This window comes from Aegilops tauschii, chromosome 4 (assembly GCF_002575655.3).
Source record: "Aegilops tauschii subsp. strangulata cultivar AL8/78 chromosome 4, Aet v6.0, whole genome shotgun sequence".
NCBI classification, from domain to species: Eukaryota; Viridiplantae; Streptophyta; class Magnoliopsida; order Poales; family Poaceae; genus Aegilops; species Aegilops tauschii.
In genome coordinates, this window is record NC_053038.3 from 120,777,574 (window position 1) to 120,794,706 (window position 17,133).

The 17,133-nt window shown below is 42.7% G+C and overlaps 1 long non-coding RNA gene across 6 annotated transcripts; it reads right to left on the minus strand.

Annotated features, from left to right (window-relative positions):
- Positions 1 to 10,746: 10,746 nt before the first annotated feature.
- Positions 10,747 to 15,165, minus strand: LOC109731461 (uncharacterized). 6 transcript variants are annotated; one of them, XR_012181526.1, is made up of 8 exons: positions 14,423 to 15,165; positions 14,251 to 14,343; positions 14,053 to 14,168; positions 13,807 to 13,900; positions 12,962 to 12,994; positions 12,588 to 12,708; positions 11,652 to 11,755; positions 10,747 to 11,032 (listed from the first exon to the last, which is right to left on the minus strand). It is a non-coding gene; the product is annotated as an uncharacterized lncRNA (long non-coding RNA). The 6 variants fall into 6 exon arrangements; XR_012181524.1 differs by having other exon boundaries at positions 12,962 to 13,055; XR_012181522.1 differs by having other exon boundaries at positions 13,807 to 13,919.
- Between the last annotated feature and the right edge of the window lie 1,968 nt (positions 15,166 to 17,133).

Consider the following 17,133-nt stretch of genomic DNA (forward strand, 5'->3'; position numbering starts at 1 on the left):
AGTCCTCAGTGTTCTCTACGACGTTGGACTGTTAAATTTCTGCACTGACATATGTGATTGGAATGAAGAGCTAATTCTTCAATTTTATGCAACTATGCACATCACCGGCAACTCTGAAGACATGAATTCATGGGTGCTGGACTAGATGTCTGAAAACACTCACTACAAAGCACCAGCTACTGAATTGCTTCGTGCTTTGCCTCTCAGTCTGCCCCTTGAAGGTGCTTGTTGCGTCTACAATGAACCTGAGCTTACCGGTCACTATATGCAAGTGCTGATGAAGCCTTTGAAGCCAGGTCAGGCCCCAAGAACAAAATTCCTTGTGAAGGAATTGTTGTATGTGCCTCGGACTGTCTATCACATTCTGACGAAGACATTGAGTCCTATCAAGGGCCATGACTCGAATGAAGAAGAAGTCATTGGCATCATGAAGAATCTGCTTTTCAATATCATTCATGGCGTTCCCGTCAACTTCCATGATTTCTTCATGAGGACTCTGGCCAATGTCGCTATGTCACCATTTGAGTTGAAGCCTTATGCTCGGTGGATTATGAGATTCATCAGAACAAGGTCTTCACTCAACTACAAAGCTGATACACTGAACCATTGCAGCTACTTGCCCCTGATTGAAGTCATCAAAAGGACATTTTCCTCAGCTGATGAAAAGGGCAAGGCTACGGCTGTAATTGATGAAAGCATTCGTCCATTGGATGGTCAATTTTGCAAGGCTGCATCCTACTCCACCAATGATGACTCTGTCACCCATGACTCTGCTGCAAATGCACCCAAGCAAAATCCTCAAGGCACAGCACCCAGGGTGATGACTGACCGTGAGCTTCTCCTCAGTCTTCACCAGAAGGTTGATCGCAATCATAAATGGGTCAAGCGTCAGTTTGGTTCAATTCTTCACAACATGACTGCTACCCACAATGCAGTGAAGAAAAACCATTACTACCTTCATGAAACCCTCAACCGCACCTGGGCTGTTCTGTCGCACATATATGGTGAAGAAGATCTGAAGAAAATGGGTCTCAAGGGAGATCTTGACTGGGCTGCACCTCCTTCGAAGAAGTACAAGAAGGTCAAGGTTCCTTCCTTGGTGGCCAGCTCATATTCTTCATCACGTGACACTGATGAACATGAAGATTTGGGCGACACTGCGGCAGGCCCTACATCAACAAACGACCCCAACAACGCTGCCGCTCCTTCATCACCTTGATATTCTTCAGGGGCGTTAGTCCTCATTTTCGAACCTTTTGGTCATTTGATGACAAAGGGGGAGAAATTTGAGTTAGTCTTCAAGCGGGTCTATCTTATATGGGCGTTTTTTTTTAAGTTACAACTCTCGTTCTTCTGATGACTTTGTTGGATCGAGTTATAAACTTAAACTCTATGGTGGCCTGATACTTTTGTTGTTTCTTCTGCATGCTTATTCCTGATTAATGTTATTGCGCGCATGCTGAATTACATCAGTCACCATATTTCATCATGCATTTCAAATTCTTCATATATTATGTCAAATGCGTGTATGAATTACAAGATATAGGGGGAGATCTCCATGATTCAACTCTTCAAGTGTGCATTGCTTCAAAAGCAAATTCCTCACTATGCACATCTTCAGGGGGAGTTCTTCTATATCTTGCAATCAAATTCCTCAATATCAATATTTACACTTCATATATTTATCCCCGTTGAAAACTTAACCTATATTGTCATCAGTCACCAAAAAGGGGGAGATTGTAAGGTGCATCTAGTGCCCCTTAGTGATTTTGGTGTATTGAAGACTTATAGGTTAAGGGACTAATGTGTTTATGAGTGTACACAGGTCTATAAGTCTATGAGGAGTTTGATATTTACAGAGAAAGTCGACCCCTAAAAATGAAGTTCTTCGACTGAAGACTTTGGATTTCTGAAGACTTTCTGAAGACTTTGAAAGTGAAGAAATTGGTGTGACCTTGAAGACTTGGTATTCATCTGAGGAACATGAAGCGTGAAGACTTTTGTTTTCGTAGTTTCATTTTCTCTTTCTTGAGTCAAAGGAAACACCGTACTGTTAAAGGGGGTCGAGGAAATACTAAGGAAAAATTTCCATGTGATGCTCAACTCAAAATCCTACACCTACCAATCCCTTCGAGTGAAGCCATTGGAAATCTCATACAGTTCAGTCATATTCTTCAGTGACAGAGACGAAGTTCTTCTGGTCTCTGAGGAATTTGTTCTGACTGAGGAGTTAGGAATTCGCCAGTGCGGATTGCCTACACAGTGAGGAACATGATAGCCCTAAGGAATTTGATACTCAAATTTCCGACCGTTGCTGTGCTATGCGCCAGCTGTCCCAAAATATCTACCCACCTAACGGTCATATCATTGAAGGGCATTTATGTCTTATCATGACGGGCTGCTCCCTAGGCTATAAATAGCCGCCCCCTACAACCACTAGCTGGTTGGCTGCTCCGAGAGAAACTGACACTTGTCAATTGAGAGCATCCCATCCTCCGAGGAATTTGAGCGAAAATCATCAAGTGAGGAAAACCCAAACCCAAACACCTACAAACCCAAAGTGATTGAGCATCACTGAAGAGATTGATCCTGCGTGGATCCGACGCTTGTTACCTTTGAAGACTGTGCTTCTTCTAGACGGTTAGGCGTCATGGTCTAGAGCATCCAAGAGGAAATTGTGGATCGCCGAGTGACCGAGTTTGTGAAGGTTTGGAAGTCACCTGAAGACTTACCACGAGTGATTGGATGAGGTCTGTGTGACCTTAGTTCAAGGAGAATACGGTGAGGACTGTGTGTCCGGGACTGTGTGTCCTCAGGTTTAAATACCTAGCCGCTCCAACCAGATGTACAACTGAGACAGCAGTTGGAACTGGTCTACCAAATCATTGTCTTCACCAAGCCTACTGGTTCTATTTCCTCAACTCTTTCATTTCCTCATTACTAAGTTGTGCACTTGTTCATATCTGTGTTTGAAGACTTTGACTGAAGACTTTCTCAATTTCCTCAGTTCAATTTCTGAAGTCTATTTGTCTTCATCCTGTGTTATCATGTGTTTACGCTTTCTGTACTCTGTGCTTGTCTTCATTTCATCATGATGACTATGCTTGTGTTCTGATATGCATACTTTTGAGTACTTATTCCGCTGCAAGTAGTTCTTCGCTAAGGAATTTCCTCACTAGCAAATTCCTCAGTGAAGAATTCATAAAAATCGCCTATTCACCCCCCCCCCTCTAGTCGATATAACGCACTTTCAATATTTATCGCTATCGGCTTCCGCTTGAGGACAAGCGAGGTCTAAGCTTGGGGGAGTTGATACATCCATTTTGCATCATGCTTTTATATCGATATTTATTGCATTATGGGTTGTTATTACACATTATGTCACAATACTTATGCATATTCTCTCTTATTTTACAAGGGTTACATGAAGAGGGAGAATGCCGGCAACTGGAATTCTGGGCTGGAAAAGGAGCAAATATTAGAGACCTATTCTGCACAGCTCCAAAAGTCCTGAAACTTCACGGAAGTCATTTTTGGAATTTATAAAAAATACTGAGTGAAGAAAATACCAGAGGGGGCTCACACCCTGGCCACGAGGGTGGGGGCGCGCCTTACCCCCTTGGGCGCGCCTTACCCCCTTGGGCGCGCCCCTGCCTTGTGGGCCCCCTGGCAGGCCTCCGGTGCTCATCTTCTGCTATACGAAGTCTTTCGTTCGAGAAAAAAAATCATAAGCAACCTTGCGGGATGAAACACCGCCGCCATGAGGCGGAACCTTGGCGGAACCAATCTAGGGCTCCGGTAGAGCTGTTCTGCGGGGGAAACTTCCCTCCGGGAGGGGGAAATCATCACCATCGTCATCACCAACGATCCTCTCATCGGGAGGGGGTCAATCTCCATCAACATCTTCACCAGCACCATCTCCTCTCAAACCCTAGTTCATCTCTTGTATCCAATCTTTGTCCCAAAGCCTCAGATTGGTACCTGTGGGTTGCTAGTAGTGTTGATTACTCCTTGTAGTTGATGCTAGTTGGTTTATTTGGTGGAAGATTATATGTTCAGATCCATGATGCATATTAATATCCCTCTGATTATGAACATGAATATGATTTTTTAGTAGTTACGTTTGTTCCTGAGGACATGGGAGAAGTCTTGCTATTAGTAGTCATGTGAATTTGGTATTCGTTCGATATTTTGATGAGATGTATGTTGTCTTTCCTCTAGTGGTGTTATGTGAACGTCGACTAAATGACACTTCACCATTGTTTGGGCTTAGAGGAAGGCATTGGGAAGTAATAAGTACATGATGGGTTGCTAGAGTGACAGAAGCTTAAACCCTAGTTTATGCGTTCCTTCGTAAGGGGCTGATTTGGATCCATATGTTTCATGCTATGGTTAGGTTTACCTTAATACTTCTTTTGTAGTTGCGGATGCTTGCAATAGGGGTTAATCATAAGTGGGATGCTTGTCCAAGAAAGGACAGCACCCAAGCACCGGTCCACCCACATATCAAATTATCAAAGTACCGAACGCGAATCATATGAGCGTGATGAAAACTAACTTGACGATAATTCCCATCTGTCCTCGGGAGCGTTTTCCTTCATATAAGAAATTGTCCAGGCTTGTCCTTTGCTACAAAAAGGATTAGGCCACCTTGCTGCACCTTATTTACTTTTGTTACTTGTTACCCGTTACGAATTACCTTATCACAAAACTATCTGTTACCGATAATTTCAGTGCTTGCAGAGAATACCTTACTGAAAACTGTCTATCGTTTCCTTCTGGTCCTCGTTGGGTTCGACACTCTTACTTATCGAAAGGACTACGATAGATCCCCTACACTTGTGGGTCATCAATGTTGCGGTCCGATGAGTGTTGAGGCTCGCGGCGGGTATCGTAATTTTCTGACCTTCCCAGATGATTTGAGCAGATATGGGTATATCTACTTGATGAAACACAAGTCTGGAACATTTGAAAAGGTCAAAGAATTTCAGAGTGAAGTGGAGAATCATCATAACAAGAAAATAAAGTTTCTGTGATCTGACCGCGGAGGCGAATATTTGAGTTACGAGTTTGGACTTCATTTAAAACAATGTGAAATAGTTTCACAACTCACGCCACCCTGAACACCACAGCATGATGGTGTGTCCGAACGTCGTAACCGTACTTTATTAGATATGGTGCGATCTATGATGTCTCTTACCGATTTACCACTATCATTTTGGGGTTATGCATTAGAGACATCTGCATTCACGTTAAATAGGGAACTGTCAAAATCCGTTGAGACAACACCGTATGAACTATGGTTTGGCAAGAAACCTAAGCTGTCATTTCTTAAAGTTTGGGGTTGCAACACTTCCGTCAAAAGGCTTCAGCCTGATAAGCTCGAACCCAAATCGCAGAAGTGCGTCTTCATAGGATACCCTAAGAAAACAATTGGTACACCTTCTACCACGGATCCGAAAGGCAAGATCTTTGTTGCCAAGAGTGGAACATTTCTAGAGAAGGAGTTTCTCTCGAAAGAAGTGAGTGGGAGGAAAGTAAAACTTGATGAGGTAATTGTACATTCTCTCGAATTGGAAAGTAGCTCATCACAGAAAACCATTCCCATGACGCCTACACCAACTAGAGAGGATGCTAATGATAATGATCATGAAACTTTAGATCAAGTTACTACAGAACCTCGTAGGTCACCCAGAGCACATTCCGCACCAGAGTGGTACGGTAATCCTGACCTGGAAGTCATGTTATTATACCATGACGAACCTACGAACTATGAGGAGGCAATGATGAGCCCAGATTCCGATAAATGGCTTGAGGCCACGAAATCTAAGATAGGATCCATGTACGAGAACAAAGTATGGACTTTGATTGACTTGCTCGATGATCGGCGAGCCATTGAGAATAAATGGATCTTCAAGAGGAAGACGGGCGCTGATGGTAGTGTTACTATCTACAAAGCTCGACTTGTCGCAAAAGGTTTTCGACAAGTTCAAAGTTTTGACTACGATGAGATTTTCTCACTCATAACAATGCTTAAGTCTGTCCGAATCATGTTAGCAATTGCCGCATTTTATGAAATCTGGCAAATGGATGTCAAAACTGCATTCCTTAATGGATTTCTTAAAGAAGAGTTGTATATGATGCAACCAAAAGATTTTGTTGATCCTAAAGGTGCTAACAAAGTGTGCAAACTCCAGCAATCCATCTATGGACTGGTGCAAGCACCTCGGAGTCGGAGTATATGCTTTGATAAGTTGACCAAAGCATATAAATTTATACAGACTTGCGGTGAAGCCTGTATTTACAAGAAAGTGAGTGGGAGCACTACAGCCTTTTTGATAAGTATATGTGAATGACATATTGTTGATCGGAAATGATGTAGAATTTTTCTGGAAAGCATAAAGGAGTGTTTGAAAGGAGTGTTTGAAAGGAGTTTTTCAAAGAAAGGCCTCGGTGTAGCTGCATACATATTGGACATCAAGATCTATAGAGATAGATCAAGACGCTTGATAAGACTTTCGATGAGTATATACCTTGATAAGCTTTTGAAGGAGTTCAAAATGGATTAGTCAAAGAAGGAGTTCTAGCCTGAGTTGTAAGGTATGAAGTTGAGTAAGACTCAAAACCCGACCATGGTAGAAGATAGAAAGAGAATGAAAGTCATTCCCTATGCCTCAGTCATAGGTTATATAAAGTATGTCGTGCTGTATACCAGACCTATTGTGTTCCTTGCCATGAGTTTGGCAAGGGGATACAATAGTGATCCAGGAGTAGATCACTGGACAGCGATCAAAATTATCCTTAGGTACCTAAAGAGGACTAAGGAAATGTTTCTCGGTTATAGAAGTGACAAAGAGTTCTTCGTAAAGGGTTACGTCGGTGCAAGCTATGACACTGATCCACATGACTCCGAGTCTCAATCTGGATACATATTGAAAGTGGGAGCAATTAGCTAGAGTAGCACCATGCAGAGCATTGTAGACATAGAAATTTGCAAAATACATGCGGATCTGAATGTAGCAGACCCGTTGACTAAACCTCTCTCACAAGCAAAACATCATCATACCCTAGTACTCTTTGGGTGTTAATCACACGGCGATGTGAACTAGATTACTGACTCTAGTAAACCCTTTGGGTGTTAGTCACATGGCGATGTGAACTATGGGTTTTAATCACATGGTGATGTGAACTATTAGTGTTAAATCACATGTCAATGTGAACTAGATTATTGACTCTAGTGCAAGTGGGAGACTGAAGGAAATATGCCCTAGAGGCAACAATAAAGTTGTTATTGTATATTTCCTTATATCATGATAAATGTTTATTATTCATGCTAGAATTGTATTAACCGGAAACTTGATACATGTGTGGATACATAGACAAAACACTGTGTCCCTAGTAAGCCTCTACTAGACTAGCTCGTTAATCAAAGATGGTTAAGTTTCCTAACCATAGACATGTGTTGTCATTTGATGAACGGGATCACATCATTAGGAGAATGATGTGATGGACAAGACCCATCCGTTAGCATAGCATATTGATCGTTCAGTTTTATTGCTATTGCTTTCTTCATGTCAAATACATATTCCTTCGACTATGAGATTATGCAACTCCGAATACCGGAGGAATGGCTTGTGTGCTATCAAACGTCACAACGTAACTGGGTGATTATAAACATGCTCTACAGGTATCTCCGAAGGTGTTTTTTGGGTTGGCATAGATCGAGATTAGGATTTGTCACACCGAGTATCGGGGAGATATCTCTGGGCCCTCTCGGTAATATACATCATAAGAAGCCTTGCAAGCAATGTGACTAATGAGTTAGTTGCAGGATGATGTATTATGGAACGAGTAAAGAGACTTGCCGGTAACGAGATTGAACTAGGTATGAAGATACCAACGATCGAATCTCGGGCAAGTAACATACCGATGACAAAGGGAATAACGTATGTTGTCATTACGGTACGACCGATAAAGATCTTCGTAGAATATGTAGGAGCCAATATGAGCATCCAGGTTACGCTAGTGGTTTTTGACCGGAGAGGTGTCTCGGTCATGTCTACATAGTTCTCGAACCCGTAGGGTCCGCACGCTTAACGTTCGATGACGATTTGTTATTATATGAGTTATGTGATTTGGTGACCGAATGTTGTTCGGAGTCCCGGATGAGATCATGGACATGACGAGGAGTCTCGAAATGGTCGAGAGGTAAAGATTGATATATTGGACGATAATATTCGGACACCGGAAGTGTTCCAGGAAGCACCGGGTACTTATCGGGCCACCGGAAGGGGTTCCGCGCATCCCCGGCAAAAGATATGGGCCTTATGGGCCAAGAGGGGAAACACACCTGCCACAAAGGGGCTGGTGCACCCCCCCCCCCCCCCATATGGGCTGGCCAAATTGGAGAAGGAAAGGGGAAGGAGGAAATGAAAAAGGGAATAGGATTCCCCCTTCCCCTCTTCCCTTCCTACTCCGAATAGGAATAGGAAAGGGGGGAGGCCGAATTGGGAGGTGCCCAAGTAGGATTCCTCCTACTTGGGGCGCCCCCTTGGCTGCCTCTCCTCCCCTCCAACCTATATATATGAGGAGGGGCACCGCTAGAACACACACCAACGATTGTTAGTCGTGTGCGGCGCGCCCCTCCACAGTTTACGCCTCCGGTCATATCTTCGTAGTGCTTAGGCGAAGCCCTGCGAGGATCACTTCACCATCACCGTCACCACGCCGTCGTGCTGGCGGAACTCTCTCTTGACACTTTGCTGGATCAAGAGTTCGAGGGACGTCATCGAGCTGAACGTGTGCAGAACTCGGAGGTGGCGTACATTCGGTGCTTGACCGGTCGGAACGAGAAGAAGTTCGACTACATCAACCGCGTTGTCAAACGCTTCCGCTTTCGGTCTATGAGGGTACGTGGACACACTCCCCCCCCCCTCGTTGCTATGCATCTCCTAGATAGATCTTGCATGGACGTAGGAAAATTTTGAAACTGCATGCTACGTTCCCCAACAATTCAGACACTGGAAGTGTTCTGGGGGGGTACAAAGTACATATCGGGTCAACGAAAGGGGTTCTGGGCACCCCCCCCCCCCCCCCCGGGGCAACTATATGTGCCTAATGGGCCAAGAGGGGGACAGATCAGCCCCTAAGGGGCTGGTGCGCCCCATGTAGGCCGAATTAGGAGGGGAAGGAAAGAGGGGAAGAGAGAAAGGAAGGGGAGGGACTCGGCCTCCCCCTTCCTTCCCTCCTCCCTCCTCCTTCCTTCCCCCTCTAGAAGAATATGGAAAGGGGGGAGGCCGAATTGAGAGGCGCCCAAGTAGGATTCCTCCTACTTGGGGCGTCCCCTTGGCTACCTCTCCTCCCGTCCAACCTATATATATATAGACACACACGCACACACACACACACATCTGGGCTATTCTGTTTCGCGTAACAGAATATTATTCTGTTACCCTATTTGAACTGATGGTTTCACGCGGTTGTACCAATAATTTTCATCTCGTCGAACTGATCGTCTTTTCGTCGGAATGGGGCGTGTAATATATCGTTGGAAAGCTCTTGACATCTACATTACAAATATATAGGAATATTTTGCAAAATCATCACGGTTTAAGAGTAGTTTTGAAAAAAATGTTTTTCTTTTCTAAACCGAAAACGTGAATCGTATTTTGGACTCAATTTTCAAACGGTTTGTCGGAATTAAGCAAATAAGATGGCGTTGGAAAGATGGTAAAAATCCGCATCTTCCATATATATACTGTTTTTTCAAATTATATACAATTTAAAAGTAATTTGAAAAAGGTGAAATTCTGGGCGAAATGTATTTTCGTGTTTTTTTGCAAACGGTTTGTCGGATTGATGCAAATGATACGACATTGGAAAGCTATGGAAAATGCGCAACTATTTCATATAGAAATGTTTTTCTAATTCCTTACGGTTTAAAAACAAATTCGAATACGGTCAAATTTGATTTTGAACGCGGTTTTTTAAAAAAAAATTGTCGAAATGGGGCAAATAATATACCGTTGGATAGCTATCAAAAATGCGAAACTTAGTCATGTTGAACGTTTTCTCAAATTTGCAATCGTTGATGAGTAATTTTGAATACGGTGAGACAAGTCGTCATGTTTTTCCGTCAAAAAAAGATGAGTACTTATACTGTACTATGTATGTGTTCGTACTGATATATTTTTCACAGAGTAACTTTGAAAGGTTCCAAAAAAAGAATACCTGAACGGATGTCCATATGGATTTGTATTGAGCGTGTTTTCATAGACTATATTTTTACTCTGTTTTTTCGGTATGGTTTTCCTCGTGACGTTTCAATGATACATGATATCATAGTCACCGAACTTGCATGGTTTATATGTTGAACTAAATCATATTTTTTTGAAAAGAAAATTTTCATGTGTTTATACTTTTTTTGCAACAATGTGTTGGACTATGTTTGTACTGATTTATGTGTGTGTTTGTATCGATATATTTTTCATAGAGTAGTTTTGAATGGTTCTGAAAAAATAGTACTTGAACTGATGCCCATATAGATTTGTACTAAGCGTGTTTTCACAAACTAGATTTTACTGTTTATCTTTGATATGGTTTTCCTCGGTTTACGGTATCATAGTCCTCGAACTTGCATGGTATATACTATTGAGCTGAATGATATTTTCTCATAAAGAAAAGAGAGAGAAAATCATGTGTTTCTTTTTGCAACGATGGTTTGGAGTTCTCTCGTCTCAACTACTGTTTTCCATTAACATAGGTTTATCATTTGATAAAAAAAGTTCTTACTAAACAAAATGTTTTGAAATTTTTCACTGACAACACATGAACTTCTGAGTTCTCCCGATCATACAATATAATACATAGAATAGATCATAATAACATTTATCACAAAAAGAAGTGTTGAGCGGTCACTGCTCCATGTATCATCTTCTACTAATGGAAGTATGTCTACACCATCCCATGAAGATAGTGTGTCCATTGCCCAATGCTTCACTGATCCTTTTGTAAAATCAGCATCTTCATCAACCTGTCACACAACATAGTAAATAGTGTGAGCACAAAATAATACAAGTGAATAGATTATTTCAACTTATATGACTAGATTATTTGAACTACCTCGGGGTTGATCATGAACTTATAGAAGTAAAAAAAAGATTGTAATTTTAAATGTGTTTTCTCATCCAAATTGGCGGTGTCATCATCACTGAACTTGCATAGTTTATATAGTTTCACTGACTGAATTTCTTCCCGAGAAAAGTTTGTGTTTTGAACTTATATGCTAGTGACACATTTTTAGTAATGATGGAAGAGCTTGAACAATCCGTAGATAGGAGAATTAAGTTTTGAAAAGAATTTTGTTATGATGTATTTAACTAAAACCACATCAACTTTTTCAGAACAGTGGTTATAGTACAGTACAGGAGGAATTTAGTTGAATGTTTTTCAATTTTAATGAACTTGCAGTTCTCTCAATTCTTAGCTTCAGCTAATGAACTTGCAGTACAGCAGGACATACAAGCATAATGGAAATCTGCAGAACTAACATGGTGTATCCTGATACATAGTACTGATGCTTTGGGAATTTTCGAACTGAGAAAAGAAGTGCAGGCGGCTCGAGCGTCAAGAGCAGAAGAACATGGGCTCACCGAGGAAGGAGGTAGACAGATGACAACAACATCAGTTCAAGATCGAGACAGTGGCGGGAGAAGGGCCTTTTGAGGCCCGGCTCGCCGACATGCTTCAGTTCGGGCTGGATTCATCAAAGATGTCAAGATTATAAGCACTATAAGAAGAACCAAGATTGAGAGAATACACTGAGCACCATGTCTAATTCTTATGTTAGTGGTTGGTCCAATAAAATTACGAGGTCAATGCTTCCATAGAAGTAACAAGATGCAAGCTTAGTTCTTAGGTTACAAATTTCTAAATACTAGTACTGCTACCAACATTTACAAATACTAGTGAACTTGAACTTGTGGTCTATCGAGATCTGAACTGATTGTGTTACAAGCACTGACACAAAATCTAATGAAGTTGGTATATGTACATGTTAGAAAGATAATCAAGTTCAGGTATATTAATTGGGAGAAGTTCAAAAAGAAACTTTTAAAACATTTGTATTAAAAAGATGTGTACTACATAACATCTGGTGAGGAGGACCAGACTATTGAGAAACTAAGTACTTTTAACTTGTTCTAATCTAGAGTAGCCTGGAAAGAAACAACATATGTGATGCATTAGTTCATGCACTAATACATCATTAGTTCATAACCAAAAGTATGGATGTCACGTCCTGGAAACCATTGCAATTGGCATGGGGATGCTTCCATATGCACCTTCGATCATGCACCAAGACATTTCATTTTATGTTTTTTTACAGTAGAACAAATACTAATTTTTATGCCAAGTAAGTTCAAACAGAACAGAAGTGGAGGTTCATTTGTAAGAATAGGAAAGAACACGTGCTTCTTTTGATCCATATAGGCATAACACCTGTTGTGCTACAGGAAGAACATGGAAACAAGGAGGAAATTAGACTTGCAGTTGTTAAGTAGGTGAACTAAAAAGCATACAAAACATACACTGAAGAGCGGGATCCGGCCGGTGACGTTGCAGCGGGCCATCTCCACACACACGGCCACACCCCACCGTGCCCCAATCTCCACCTCGCCGAACTGAATGAAGTTTATAAATTGAACCGAACTGAAAGAAGAATTTGGACATCATGTATACATCAAGAAATAAACTTGAGCAGTGCCAACTACTAAACAAAAAGTTTGGTATATTGAGATTAGAGATTGTATATTGGTGAACTTTTTCTCCCTACAGAATCGTTAATCAAATAGATTTACTGTTCGCGAGGTTTTATCAACATGATAAGTAGTAGCAGTACTACTCTAGGTGGCAAAGTAGTAGCGGCACAAGTTTCTGTGTTAGGTTTGAACTGATGGCATACCTGTAAGTAAACCAAGGATCTCATAATGCTGCCCTGGAAGATCAAAGCCAGTAAGTTACCAAGGCTGAGGATTCGTTTTGGTGCTGTTATGGTACTGTTACGCAAACATTTCTTTATTTCAGAACTGGCAATAGAATTATGATTGTCTATTTGAGAATCGGATTCAAAACTGGCAATCTATATATCTGGAAAGAAAGGCAACACAACAAGAATGCTTGATTATGTAAAAAAATTGCAACGGAGACCACTATTGGAACTCATGTACCCTGTACAAGTTCGGTTCTGAAAATAAAACTAACAGTACAAGAAATAAATAATGAGAGTGCGGCTCTTGAAAATGATGTGATAATTCAATGCTAGGGTAGCAAAAAAATAAAACATTACACAGCATCTACGACTAATGGTAGTACAAAATGGTTCTTTTTTGCACATTTTTTCTGGGTTAAGTTCCTATGGCCAGTAGCTATCAAGGATTCAAGTGGACTCTCAGTAAAAGTAATTTTGTACTCCTCATGTAGAAATACCTGGACTTAGTGTCACATGTGTTCTTTGTCATCCAAAACACAACAACGTTTCTCTATGCTACTCTCTCTAAGCTACTGAATGTCAATACAACATTTTGTTTTTTGAGTAACACATTCATCAAAATATTTACTGCCTACGAGATGAGAGATGATATGAGAGAGCAATATTACTGCCTACAAGAGAGAGGTTCTTCCTTCTTCCCTCAGGTCTGAAGCAAGAGCAGCGCTAGTTCAATACAAAATAAAATGGCAGTTCGAACGCAGGGCATGAAAATCTTCACTGTCGGGAGATGGAGAGGAAAGATTTCGAGTAGGGCGTACCTCACGATGACTAGGAAGGAGGCGTTGGGACATTGAACGGCCTCTGGCGGCGGTGTTATACGGACAGTGAATGGACTGTGGTGCCTAAGTTTATCTAGTAACTCATCATTAGTCTGCAAGAAACTCACAAGTTATACTGTTTCATAGACGACCTTTCTTTGAACTCCCATGGTAGTAATACATGGACTTTTCTGACAACATGAATGTAGGGTAGTGATACATGTAGTAAATAGATTTGCGATTTACCTAGCAACTGTTGAATCTATCATTTATTTCATGGTGAAAGGAGAAGCTTGCATGCTAATTCGGTCAGCTAGGCCACAGGGCATTGGACTCATGCATTTTTACAGTATTGGGTGGAGCTGAATAAACACATAAATAAACTATTAATCTTCTTTATGAACGTTTGCATGATAATTATCTCATAGAGGCAATGTCATTTACCTGTAGTGTGAAATTGCTGCCTGTATTGCTGGGCAGTGCAACCTCAGTCACAATTAGCACACGCTTGATGGTTTCATGGTAGGGAATGACAAGCTACAGCGAGATCAATCAGAGAGGGAGATGTATCAGACAACAGCATGCATGGAAGCGCACGGGGGTGGCATGTACTCACCTCCTTGAGTGACCGACGGCCGAGCAAGCAGTTGGACTATCGAACTAGATGTCCTCGACCCTGTGGCTCCCCCTGCAGGCTCCATTATTTGCTGTTGAAGCCGAAGCCATGGCGTTGGAGCTTGGCGCGTCCAAGACGTCGACATTGAACGGCCTGAGGTGGCGGCGATGAACTTCCTGTACGCGCAGCATCGTTGCCCCATCGGGATGGAGGCGGAGTGGTGGCGGGGAAGCATCACCGACTGCGAGAGGGCGGCGCACGAGATCTCCCAGCAGGATGAAGGAGGAGTGCCGGGATGGCGTGGATCTGCACGATGGAGGTAGGTGGCCGGCGCAGGGGAAGGAGGAGGGCGGCGCGTGGTGGAGGCAGACGGCCGACGCCGGGGAAGGAGGAGGGCGGCGCATGGTGGAGGGAGGCGACCGGCACCGGGGAAGGAGGAGCGGCGCGTAGTGGAGGGAGGCGGCCAGCACCGAGGAAGGAGGAGGGCGGTGCGTGGTGGAGGGCGGCGACCGGCGTCGGGGAAGGAGGACGGCGGCGCGTGGTGGAGGGAGGCGGCCGGCGTCGGGGAAGGAGGAGGGCGGCGCGCAGTGTAGAGAGGCCGCCGACATGGGGAACGAAGCGGCGGTGGTGGTGGGCATGGGTTAGTGGGTCGTGCGGGGTGGGGTTGTTTTTCTTTTTCTCCTTTTCAACCACACCGGTGCGGGCTTTTTGGCTGGACTTGTGAAATTTTGTGACGCGCACATATATGGCCCAGGGGTAACAGAATATAGAATAGTCCAGTCCTACATATGAGGGGGGCACCACTAGAACACACACCAACATTTGTTAGCCGCGTGCCCCCCTCCACAGATTACACCCTCGGTCATATTCTCGCGGTGCTTAGGCGAAGCCCTGCGCAGATCACTTCACCATCACCGTCACCACGCCGTCATGCTGACGGAACTCATCTACTTCATCGACACTTTGTTGGATCAAGAGGTCGAGGGACGTCATCAAGTTGAACGTGTGTAGAACTCGGAGGTGTCGTAAGTTCGGTACTTGATCGGTCGGAACGAGAAGAAGTTTGACTACATCAACCGCGTTGTTCAACGCTTCCGCTTTCGGTCTACGAGGTTACGTAGACACACTCTCCTCCTCTTGTTGCTATACATGTCCTAGATAGATCTTGCGTGAGCGTAGGATTTTTTTTTTAAATTGCATGCTATGTTCCCCAACAGTGGCATCTGAGCCAGGTCTATGCGTAGATGATATGCACGAGTAGAACACAAAGAGTTGTGGGCGGCGATAGTCATACTGCTTACCACCAACGTCTTATTTTGATTCTTCAGTATTGTTGGATGAAGTGGCCCAGACCAACCTTACATGACCACGTTCATGAGACCGGTTCCATCGAAAGACATGCAACTAGTTTTGCATAAAGGTGGCTGGCGGGTGTCTGTTTCTCCAACTTTAGTTGAATCGAATTTGACTTTGGACAGTCCTTGTTGAAGGTTAAAACAGCAAACTTGACGAAACACCGTTGTGGTTTTGATGCATAGGTAAGAACGGTTCTTGCTAGAAGCCCGTAGCAGCCACGTAAAACTTGCAACAACAAAGTAGAGGACGTCTAACTTGTTTTTGCAGGGCATGTTGCGATGTGATATGGTCAAGACATGATGTGATATATGTTATTGTATGAGATGATCATGTTTTGTAAAAGTTACTGGCAACCGGCAGGAGCCTTATGGTTGTCTCTTTATTGTATGGAATGCAAATGCCATGTAATTGCTTTACTTTATCACTATGCGTTAGCGATCATTGTAGAAGCAATAGTTGGCAAGACGACCACGACGCTATGGAGATCAGGGTGTCAAGCCAGTGACGATGGAGATCATGACGATGCTTTGGAGATGGAGATCAAAAGCAAAAAATGATGGCCATATCATGTCACATATTTCGATTTCATGTGATGTTTATATTTTATGCATCTTATTTTGCTTAGTACGGCGGTAGCATTATAAGATGAACCCTTAACTAAAATTTCAAGGTATAAGTGTTCTCCCCGAGTATGCACTGTTGCGATAGTTTGTCGTGTTGAGACACCACGTGATGATCGTGTGTGATAGACTCTATGTTCACATACAACGGGTGCAAGACAGTTTTGCACATGTGAAATACTCGGGTTAAACTTGATGAGCCTGGCATGTACAAACATGGCCTCGGAACACTGGAGACCGAAAGGTCGAACGTGAATCATATAGTAGATATGATCAACATAGAGATGTTCACCATTGATGACTACTCCATCTCACGTGATGATCGGACATGGTTTAATTGATTTGGATCATGTATCATTTAGATGACTTGAGGGATGTCTATCTAAGTGGGAGTTCTTAAGTAATTTGATTAATTGAACATAAATTTATCATGTACTTAGTCCTGATAGTATTTGCAAATTATGTTGTAGATCAATGGCTTGCGTTGTAGCTCCACTATTTTTGATATGTTCCTAGAGAAAAATAATTTGAAAGATGTTAGTAGATATGATGCAGACTGGGCCCGTGATCTGAGAATTATCCTCATTGCTGCACAGAAGAATTATGTCCTTGATGCACTGCTAGGTGACAGACCTATTGCAGGTGCAGATGCAGACGTTATGAACGTTTGACAAACTCGGTATGATGACTACTTGATAGTTTAGTGCACCATGATTTACGGCTTAGAACCGGGAC